Source organism: Cyprinus carpio, chromosome A8 (assembly GCF_018340385.1).
Source record: "Cyprinus carpio isolate SPL01 chromosome A8, ASM1834038v1, whole genome shotgun sequence".
Classification (NCBI taxonomy): domain Eukaryota; kingdom Metazoa; phylum Chordata; class Actinopteri; order Cypriniformes; family Cyprinidae; genus Cyprinus; species Cyprinus carpio.
In genome coordinates, this window is record NC_056579.1 from 14,917,717 (window position 1) to 14,928,611 (window position 10,895).

A 10,895-nucleotide genomic window follows, 5' to 3' on the forward strand; every position below is an offset into this window, starting at 1 on the left:
TTATAGGTCATTACTTGTGCAAACTATTTAACATGTATCTGATTTTGTCATAGTTTTTTGAGTAGCTCAGTGATTTTCAAACTTACCTCCTTATACACATGTGTATATGTGTATTTATGTGTATATATTTCATGCATAAAGACCCATTTATATTGTGTGAGGAAAACTATTGAAGAATAGTTTTGGCTTGAAAAAGAGGTGGCTTTTATGTTGTCGCTGAAGTAAATCCAAAACAAATTTTAAGATATTATCTAGACAATGTGTACTTTGTATTAACTGTTATTTAAAATATTCATAAAATTCAGGGCAAAAATAAAATAATTGTGATTAATCTTATAAACCAGCCCTCAGAAAGCAGAATGAAACCATAATAACATCAAATGTGTTATAAAATTGTAACATTTAAAATATTTAATTAGTATCATCAGTCATAAAGTTAACTTTGACTTATGAATATGTTTTGTGAAAAGCTTTTTTTTCTGTCAAATTTCCCCACTGTCCTCCTCAAACAACCCCTGTACCCAAGATTGAAAACCCCTGGACTATTATATAAGCTGAAGCAAATCCATACTTTTTTGTGTTTTTATTTTTCCAACTTCATTTCTAGCATTCTACTGTCTTTCTTCTTTGTGTGAGCTCTCCATGTGGTTTCTCCCTGTCCTTATCTCGCTGTCATGATATAACTGATCTGATCTGCAGCGTTTGAGGCCAAAAATGGCCTGAGGCAGTGCAGTCGCTCACTCTCTGTCCACTCAGTGCATTTATGCATCAGTTCACATTAGTAGTGTTGTCCTGCCTAGGGATAATGAAGCTAAAGGGGTCATCTAGCCTGGTGGACTTAGCAAAGCTTTTTGTTGGGGGAGGGGTGAAAGGCTAATTACAAGAAACAAACTAAGAGGGAAACTGAAGATGTCACTTGGACTAAACGATCAGACATCTGTGGTTATATTGGTTTGAAAGGAAACACAAAGAATGGTTCTTCATTGTGATTTGTGAATGCGAGCTATAATGCATTTGAATGTATGGTCACAATGCAAATGGTATGTATTGTAGCCATTCAGACTGGTTTTCGTCTTGAATTGTGAGTCATCACATTACAGTGAAGAGATGTTGTGTGTAGTAAAGTGTCAGTTTGAAGCAGTCTTGCGCTGAGCTGTTAACAGTTTCATTTTCACAATCATTCACACCCTTTGGTTAAACATGCAGCAACTGGTGTATCAACTTGAACACTCATGTTTTGTTCATACTGACTTTATTCGGAGTCCCAGGGACCCTAATGATGTATAAGAAATTAAATGAATACATTTATAATACTTTTATTAAGGAAGGATGCATTCAGTTAATCATTAAATTAATCAAAATATTATAAGATTTTTTTTTCCCCCACAAATTTTCAAGAAGCTCAACTTTTATGATTGATAATAATAAGAAATGTTTCTTGAGCACCAAATCAGCATATGAAATTGATTTCTGAAGGATCTTGTGACACTGAAGAGTAGAGTAATGGCTGCTGAATTTCAGCTTTGCATTACCGTAAAACATTTATATGTTTTAAAATATATTCAAATAAAGAAAAGTGATTTTACTGAAAAAAATTTAACCTTAGTAAGCATAAGATCATGCATAAGATAATTACTTTGCATTGCAGCCTACAGTTGGAGACTGTCTTAATGTCTTATGAAATAGTCAATAAGACACTAACTCTTTAAGTTAAATTTTCTAAGTGCAGTTTGACGAAAATGAGAGAAACTGAGAGAAGACTTCAGGGGCAAGAGCAGATCTCTCTCCTTTCAAGCAGAAAAGAGCTCATCAGCTCAGTCCAAGCTCTAGTTACGTAAGCAGGCAGAGAGAGCGCAGACCTGCAATCTCAGCACGCCACAAACAAATTGCAAATGATCAGTGTAAAGTTGCGTTTCCATGACATGATCGTGATTTACACCAGTGGGAAGTGCAGCCGTTCTTCAGGCTGTCTCTAAGCTTTCTCCAAATTCTTTTCTGCTATCTTAATCTAATGCCCTCGAGCTGTTCAAAAACTAAACTTTCGAGTCTTGCAAGATAGTTTAAAACGGTCTCCATTAGACCCGTTACCCTGAAAGAGAGTGATCAGTGAGCGTGATGTGCAGATTTTAGTCCTGGAAAATCTCAGTCACGCTCACCTTGTGCCCCTCCCTCGTGTAAACATCAGCGGGCACAGCAGCCACGTGCGCTTGTCAAACAAGCACATGCTGCGCCACAGTCTGTGGTAACTGCCCTGATATTTCTGAAAATCCTCAAAGCACCATTTTAATATGTATTGTGAAATTACTGCTACTTATATAAGCAACTTACAATGCATATAGTCACGAAAGTGGCTGATACGTGCCAGAGGTTATTAAGCAATGAGGAAAAGACATCTTTATGGAAATCCATTGAGGTAACACCCACAATAAAAAAATTTCCTTAGGCGTCTTCTGTGGTAAAACAGTTATTTTTCACTCATGTTTCAGAATCCACCTGGGTGATTGCTGTAGTGATCGATCACAAGTGTTGTGCTTGAAATGGATTGAGTCTGAAATTTGTAGGCATTATGCTGACAGAACCAGTCAGTAAAAGAGATCAGGTGGTTCTTATGAAGTTTTACCATTTGGAGTTCTTTTTTCTTGGGAAGCGAAATCTGGCAGATTTCTCTTCCGTCAACGGGGTGTTATAAGTCACTTCTTAGGAACAGACCGGCCCTGGAAGATAACCTAATCCTGCCTGTATTATTAAAATAAACAGTCCTTTGTTAAAGTCCTCACAGACTCTTGAGTTCACTTTGCATGCTGGCTTAAGCTAAAAAAGTCTGGCTGGAAGATACAGTTGGGAAAATTTCAGGAATTAAAGATTTGGCTTCCTTTCAGTTCCTGAGCATGAATTGGAGTCTGTAGCTCTATCTACCTGTCAATCTGTCTGAATTTCTTTAAATTTCAGTTCTTTGTAATTCCTAATTTGAATTTCAATTTAAAAAAAAAAACTGAAACTGAAATTCTTTATACCGTTTGTTACCTCAATTCAAATTCAGGAATTCAGTTGAAATTTAGAATGCATTACATTTTGAATGGCGCACAGTGCTCCTGCTTGGAAATTATTTCTGATAACAGGTGGTAATGGACTTTATCTTTGTTTTTTTGTTTTTGTAAAATTCTTGATTATTTTGAGGCTTTGCAAACAGAATCTGTGCTTCACATTCAGCAAGGCTTTGGAAATGGTGAGAGGTATTTGCTGGCTATCCTTCTTGTTTTTCTGTTTTATCATCTGCCAGAGCCCATAAATTCAAAGAAAGCCTCAACATCAGAAATACCGCTCATACAACATCAAACGTGCACCATGTGTGCCTAAAGCCTGACAGCAGCAGCGACCGCTGCATGTAATTTGCTTCTTTTCAAACAGTCTACTTATGTGGTCTGTCAAGCTGTAATTTTGCACTTCCAATGCTCTAAGACACATTAACTGGCCCTTTATCTATGTGTGATTGTTTGTTTGTGTGTCACCTGTTGATCTGGGGGTTGGACTGTGTTCATAGGGGCAGGGCTGAGGCCAGGCTGGCACGGGTCTCAGAGAGACCTGCACCACAGTCAACCGGCTGCAGGGGAAAGAGCACATCTTTCTCACTACTGTCAGCGTCCCACTCTGAATCACACAGACACACTGGTGGGTTATTTTATGCAGCACAGATGTAAACCCATATATAGGAAGAAACAGTCACAAAACATTTATACCCATTTATATTCTTGGGGAATTAGCTGATTTCTAAGAATTAGCTTTATGTCTGGGCTTAAAGACCTCATGGAATGATTTGACAAGGTCTTCTTTCCTGTATTAAAACAGGAAAGGAAATATTGAAAGGCTTGTCCTTTTTTTTTCCTTTTTTGAGTGTCATCTTTCAGTAGTATGTTTGATAAAATAACCCTATGGTCTGGTCTGGTAAAGAGGAAAAAATCTCAACAATTACCCCCACGAACAGATATGACTGACACAAGTCTGAATATTGCTGTCAGTGTGCCACCAGAAAAGCCTCTTCCTTTTCACACAATGTGTTTGTTTATGTCACGAATGTAGAATATTCTCTTGATTACAGAGGACGATGTCAGTGACAGAAAGAGTTACAAAGGGGCTCTGTTGGCAAGAGTAAACAAGCATCATCATGAAACTATTTCAGTGGTGTTGTAACTTCAAATGGACACTGAAGAACTTGCTTTTCTGGGGTTTGCAATCAGTGTTTTTCTGGCTTCTTGTGGATTCTATTGGTGTTTTAATGGTTTTACAATTCAAGGTTTCCACAAAAATATGAAGTAGCACAACCGTTTTCAACATTGATAGTTATATCAGAATGCTTTCTGAAGGATCATGTGACGCTGAAGTAATGATGCTGAAAATTCAGCTTTCTTATCGCAGGAATAAATTACATTTTAAAATATATTGAAATAGAAAACAGGTTTTTAAAATTTAAATAATATTTCACAATATTATTATTTTTACTGTATTTTTCATTAAATAAATGCAGCATTGAGAGACTTCTTTCATCAATATTACATATACTGAACCCTAACTTAGGGTGGCACTTGATTTCAGGAATTGATTGGACCTTTTCAGACCTGAATGCAGGTTTTCAGTCCTGAAACTTAAGTGATACTGAGAACATGTATTAAGAATGTAAATATAGTGATTTTTTTTTAACTTTCATGTTTTTATTGGAATTCAAATTTTTTTAAGGATTCTAAATTATCAATATGAATTCATGGTGTCATCAAATCATCAATTATCAGAACTTTGCTGAAAAACCTGTTGTACACAATCTACTACATGACTTACATGCCTATAGTTTATATTTATGCATTTTTAAGAAGTAAAAGGCCTTTCATTATATTGCTAAAACATTCACATTCAGGTTGGGGTACATGTCATTTTTGAGTAAAATCTCTACTATTTTTTATCATGGAAATGTTACTTTATTTTGTAAATAAAATTTGAGGATGAACACTTACTGTACTGAAGTAACTTCAATTTACTTGATTACCCGTACACCTTTTTTGGAAAAATCATGTTAAAATGTGAGTGTCAAAAACTGTATGTCAGGCTTTTGAGGAATGTTTATTTGTACATTTGTACAATTAAAAAAAAACTGAACTTTATGTTGATCATATCAAGCAGACAAGACCGTAAAAATACAAAGTTTAACTTTCCACTGTTCCTCTGCTGTTCCCTGATCCCTCTCTGGGGCTTACCCAGCTTCCCTGGTGGGACTGAATGAGCCTTCTGTGCTCCTTCCCTAAAGTGTTTATGGAATGTCTCAGCTGCTTGAGAAGTGTGGTAAATACACGGCTAATGAAATGTAAAGTGGCCCATGAGCACAGGCACTGACCCCTTGGGGCTGTTGCACAGTCATGTGTGTGGAAAGTGGTTGGTGTAAAGTGCAGCCTGGAGGTCAGATACATCACTCATAAGATATAGGATATTTTTCTGTGGTGTTATGATAAAAGTTACTGTTGATGCCCTCTGCTCTGTTTGTACTATTGATGTTCATGAAACATTTACCAGCCAAATTACTTTTTAGATAACAAACAATAGTATGACTCAATAAAGCTGATTGTTCAGCAGCACTTCAGTTCCTTGAGTACAGATATTCTTACTTGTGCTTTAACAACAGTCCCTGCTGTGTGCTGAGATGAATGATGTTTAAGTATACACAGACTGACAAATTACATTATATACACTAGGGTATTTTTTCTAGTTGTATTTAGTATAAATTTGTTCCAATTTGATGCTGTTACTCGTGTTTTCCTTATATGTGCCTTATCAATATCAGCTTGTTTTGAAAGAATATTTCCGCTTGTCTAGGAAGTTCCAAAAATAGTTCGAAAATAGTTTCTGTTGAAACCTTACAGTTGGAAATAACAACCAGTCATAGTTTTGTAAAATATTGAAATTGTAATTTTTGAAAACAGATATTGACATTTAAACAAAACTGTGTTTAAAATATGTTTCTTGTAAATATGTGACAACCTGTCAGTTAACAGCCTGATGTAAGTCTGACTAATCTGAATAAATATCATGATAACAGTTCACCGGTTCATTTTTAATAGGACCAAAAATGATTCTTTGTTCAGTAAGAGAGTCAGTTGTGAACTCCGTATTGCCTCCAAGTCTGAATCAGTGACGTTTCATGAATATTTTTGACTGACTCATGAGAGTCATTCTCAGTTCATAAGAGTCTTTTTTGCATCTCTGACATTATAACTTACACTGTGTTTGTTGTTGTGTTCAGGAAGAACTGATTTTTAGTTATTGTTGCATATATTTTCTTATTTTAGATCATTTAAGTCACAGTTTAGGGCCCTGATGTGTGTTGTCGGCTGTGTTCACAGCATCACAGAAGTACAGACTTGGACATTTATTAAGCTTTGATAAAGCCTGTTCCCACTCAGATCTGTTTAATGAGTATGTTTTGTAGGTCCCGCCCTGATTCTCATTAGCTCTTCTCAACCTATCTGGTAATTAAAGAGAATTTAATAACTCTGGTGTGGTCACTTTGATTCATCCTCCTCCATAATGTCACCAGACGATGGACGATGGAAGTTTTTTGATGAAGCTCGAGTGAACTGGCCATCAGCCAAACCAGTGCGTGGTGTGTGGATAAACACATGCGCTCCTCAGGTCCAGCAGTAGTGCCACCCTTTCCCAGGCCCTGAGTTTTTATTTTGATTCAGTATGTGGATGGGATTTGCTTATAAAGTCCACTTGGGAACTCTAAACAATTAAGTTAATCTGACCTGTACTCCATCCCTTTCCAAAGTGTGAAATAAGCAGAAATGTTACACTGCTGATTAAGGCTTAAGCTTTTGAATACCGCAGAATCTTTAGTTGCCATGCCAACTGCTGGTTTAATGGTCTTGCCAATGCTTAATTGCTTCGATGGTCGGTTTAGATATTAAAATGTTGGTCAGACTAATTGTTTTCATCTATTGTGATGACGTCATTACAATGAAAAGCATTTTAAAGTAACAATAAGAGAGCCAAACTTTGTCAACAGGCCGCGTTTGATGGGACTGAGTGCTTTTCCTTCAGAAGGACAGAGAGAAGCGTATTAATAGTCCTGCAGAAAGCCATTGCTATTTTAATTCCTTTTTATGAATATTAGGCACAGCTATGCTTTTCCACTCCCTAAATTGTCTCGAGGCAGACATTAGGGTGGCACAGAATTGCTAAGAGCATTTTATGCTAGGAAAAAGAAAACATTTTTGCTCATTGTCCTATGCTGATACTATATACAGTACATAAGGCATCCCATTTATCGACCAGCTGCTGTTTTTCCTCCTGAATCAATCTTGTATTGACTCCTCAGCTGGCTGTTCTAAGTGAATTGCCTTTGACGGAGGCTATTCTTTAGTTGCCTCTTGTAGCCTTGCAAATGTGTCTGCGTGACTTTCTGGTAAAATCCATTTCCACTCTCACCCGCATGACCACCCGCCTCCCCGGTGACTGTGCTGTTGAGAGCTCCATTGATTTACTGAAGAAGCAAATCCTTTTAACACCACGGCACTTTTCTCCCTACTCTCAGAGGCATCTCCTGAAATCAATGTGTGTGGAGTGAAGGCCAGTGGCCCCATCGTTAACCCATCCCGATCAGGAGCTGGATTCTGGTGTCACTCGCTTTATCAGCCAGCTGAGTGTTTGTCCCAGTAGGAGACAGGGACCAGATATTTGGGTATTTTAAAACCCAAGTTTGATTTAAAGTGCTTGGACATTCAGCGTGAAAACTTGCGTGAAGGGTAGCAAAGTTCATGTTGTGATTGATTTAAAAATAGCTTATAGATAGATAGATAGATAGTGAGGATAGAGTGAAGAATAGAAAGAACAAAGGATAGATAGATAAATTGTTTAATGTCAAAAATAGAGAAATACCAGACAATTTCAAAATTGTTTTCTTGCATTGGCCATTTTTATGAGCTGATATTTGTTATTTATCCATTGTTGTACAATTACTGAAAATTTTTTTCTGAAATATAATTTTAGACTTTGTTTACAAAATGTTTCCCATCATCCATTTAAGAAATGTACTTATTGTTTTATTCTGGCACTGTGACTATGCTACCTTCCACCATTGTCATTCGATTATTGCAGCAGTTATGAAAACAGCTCTATTGAGCAAGTCCAGACTTTTAGTCTGAGTCAGTGAGTGAAGTGTAGAGATGTTTACAATTCCAGCTTACAAAGAAAGACATGAAGTGGGCCGTTCCCACAGACCTGTCATCATGGAATCTACCCTACTGAGTGTTTATCACAGACTGGGGTGTTAAAGCGATCCAAATAAATGCATTCTGTCCTCCCACATTTACCTGGGACTGCTGTAAGCCTTTTTATATCATAATGTGAAGAATGATGATTGAGAGTGTCCAGGAATGTGAAAGTCATATTAAAACGAATGGGCTTTCATCATTCCGACAAGCCTTTTTATGGACTTTGTGAAATATATTAAGAAATACCTGTTTCTATCATTGACATTTGTGGCATTTTTTTGTTTTGTTTTTAGAGGGGAGGCTTGACACATTGAATGAAAGATGAAGAAAAGTGACCTGAACTAGAAATAATGTAGTTCCAGTAAATTAAATCAAATAGCTAATGACTAACCAAACATTTCCCCGAACTTAGAAAAGTTTGTTTTCTAATGACTCTGGATAGTTTACTAACCTTTTTTTAAGTTTTTAGGGGAACTTATTTTTTTAGGTTCCCTCTGACGTTTCGGATTCAGGTCCAAACGTCTCGGGAGGAAGAAGAGTAACATACTGAAATGACATTGATATTTGACCTGCTTCCTCTGTGTATATATGCTTGTTCCTTTTCTATTGTTTCTTTTGCAGGATGCCAAAGTATTTTTCGACTTTGTGAACCCAAGAAAAATGGCCAAAACTAAATGAAGACTTGAAAAAGCACTGAATCAGTCACTGAAGTCATTATCTTATCTGTGATGTTGCTTTGGTGTTGATGTGACGTTGTAGACGGTGTGTCATAAACAGGAAGTTGCTTTATCCAAAATAGTAACAGTTTAATGGCTGTCAGTGCACTGAAGAGCTTTATCCTGCCTGCTATATTTAGACCATCTCCCTTCTGAGGGGAAAACGGTCCACCGGTTTGTCTTTGAGGTGTTACGGAAATTTAAAATACAATAACCACATGTTCCAGATAAAACTTTTGATACACACACATAGGCCACATCCTTTGTTTCATGTGTTGGATTTACATGTAAACTTGCCAAAAATGATACGTTCACACAACAGATATGTCCTGTTGACCTCCTCTTAGGGGAACATATGCACACATAAAGAGGAACATTACATATATATTACATATAATATTATCATCACGCTGCTGACATCATAATTGTGAAATGCAATATAAATAGGGGTTTGTGTGTGTGTGTGTGTGACGCTGCTGACATCAGTGTGTGTGTGTGTGGCACGCTGCTGACATCATAATTGTGAAATGCAATATAAATAGGGGATTATTTATTTGCTTTTTTGTCTTTGTTATACATGACCTACTACACAGGAACATTTTCACTATGCAATTTTCAGATCATCTAGTGCAGCCCTGGATAAACTTTGATCCTCAAGTTCGAGAAGATATTATGAGCAGCTGGTTATGTTAGAGTAGATCAGCGAATCTGATCTTGAGATGGATTGTTCCTGGCCTTACACATCTGGCGCTTTCCACTCCCTTTGGGATCATATTCAAACACACGGATTAAGATGATCTGTGTGTGGTTTGTGAGTGTGTGTGAGCACATATTGCTGCAAAGAAAAAGACTAATAGTGGGGCAACTTATTTAGGTATTATCACAGGATAGAAATGCTGATATTGCGTCATGACCGTTTAATCTGCCTCGTGTTGAACTGTGTGATGCGTTTGTATTCTCTGCCAGCAGACAGTGAAACATCTGCGCTCGGTTGCCCTGTTCATTGCTAAGCAGAGGACTGTGATTTTTAGGTTCAGGAGTCTAAGCTCTCTGTTAATGTCTTTACCATTTGTAGATTTAAATATCAGTATATAATAGCTTTGAGACTTCATGATTTAAGAGAGAAATTCTCAGTTATTACTGTTTCCTTCCAAGGAAACGGGGTCATTTTTACCACTTTGTTCCACTGAAACCCTTTTTAAGACTTCCTGGTTGTGTGTGTGAGGCTGTTTAACGGTGTGACATGAGAACTGCAGTGGATGGGCAAGTGTAGACATGAAATTGCTCCAAGGAATTCTTCCCTTTCTAAGCTTTTGACTGGTGAACTTTATTATGTGGAACGTTGGTTTAGGACCGGGGTTTTCAAACTTTTTTGTCAGCTGAACCCCTTTGACATAAATTATTTACTTAAAGTACCCCCTGATATTTTAAGTAAATATTTCAATGGCACATTTGCATGTTTAACTTTTAAACATTTATTTTGATCAGTTTTAAAGTTTCAGTTTAAATAGCTATTGTTATCATTACACTAAAAAATATATATATATATATTATATATATATTAATTTAATTTACAATGTATTCGTTTTTTTTTTCAATATTTTTTTTTTAAAAAGATGATTATTTTTTTTACATTTAAAATGTTTTATTTTGTTGAATTTTGTATAAACCTGTAACATTTATTTGCAAAATCTTTTTAATTTAATTAAATATTTTAATATTATTATTATTATTATTATTATTATTATTATTATTATTATTATTATTATTATTAATTCGCTAATGGTATACACTCATATACCGTGTACCAACTCACGAACCCCCTGTAATTCTCTCACGAACCACCAGGGGTTTGCGAACCCCACTTTGGGAATCCCTGGTTTAGGATAATGAATTAATAGCATTTTAACCATTATTAGGGTTA

General features: G+C 36.4%; 1 protein-coding gene across 1 annotated transcript in view; it reads left to right on the forward strand.

Moving 5' to 3' along the window:
• si:dkey-91m11.5 (BCR activator of RhoGEF and GTPase) overlaps positions 1-10,895 on the forward strand; it is a 40,233-nt gene that overhangs the window by 2,120 nt on the left and 27,218 nt on the right. The window lies entirely within an intron of this gene.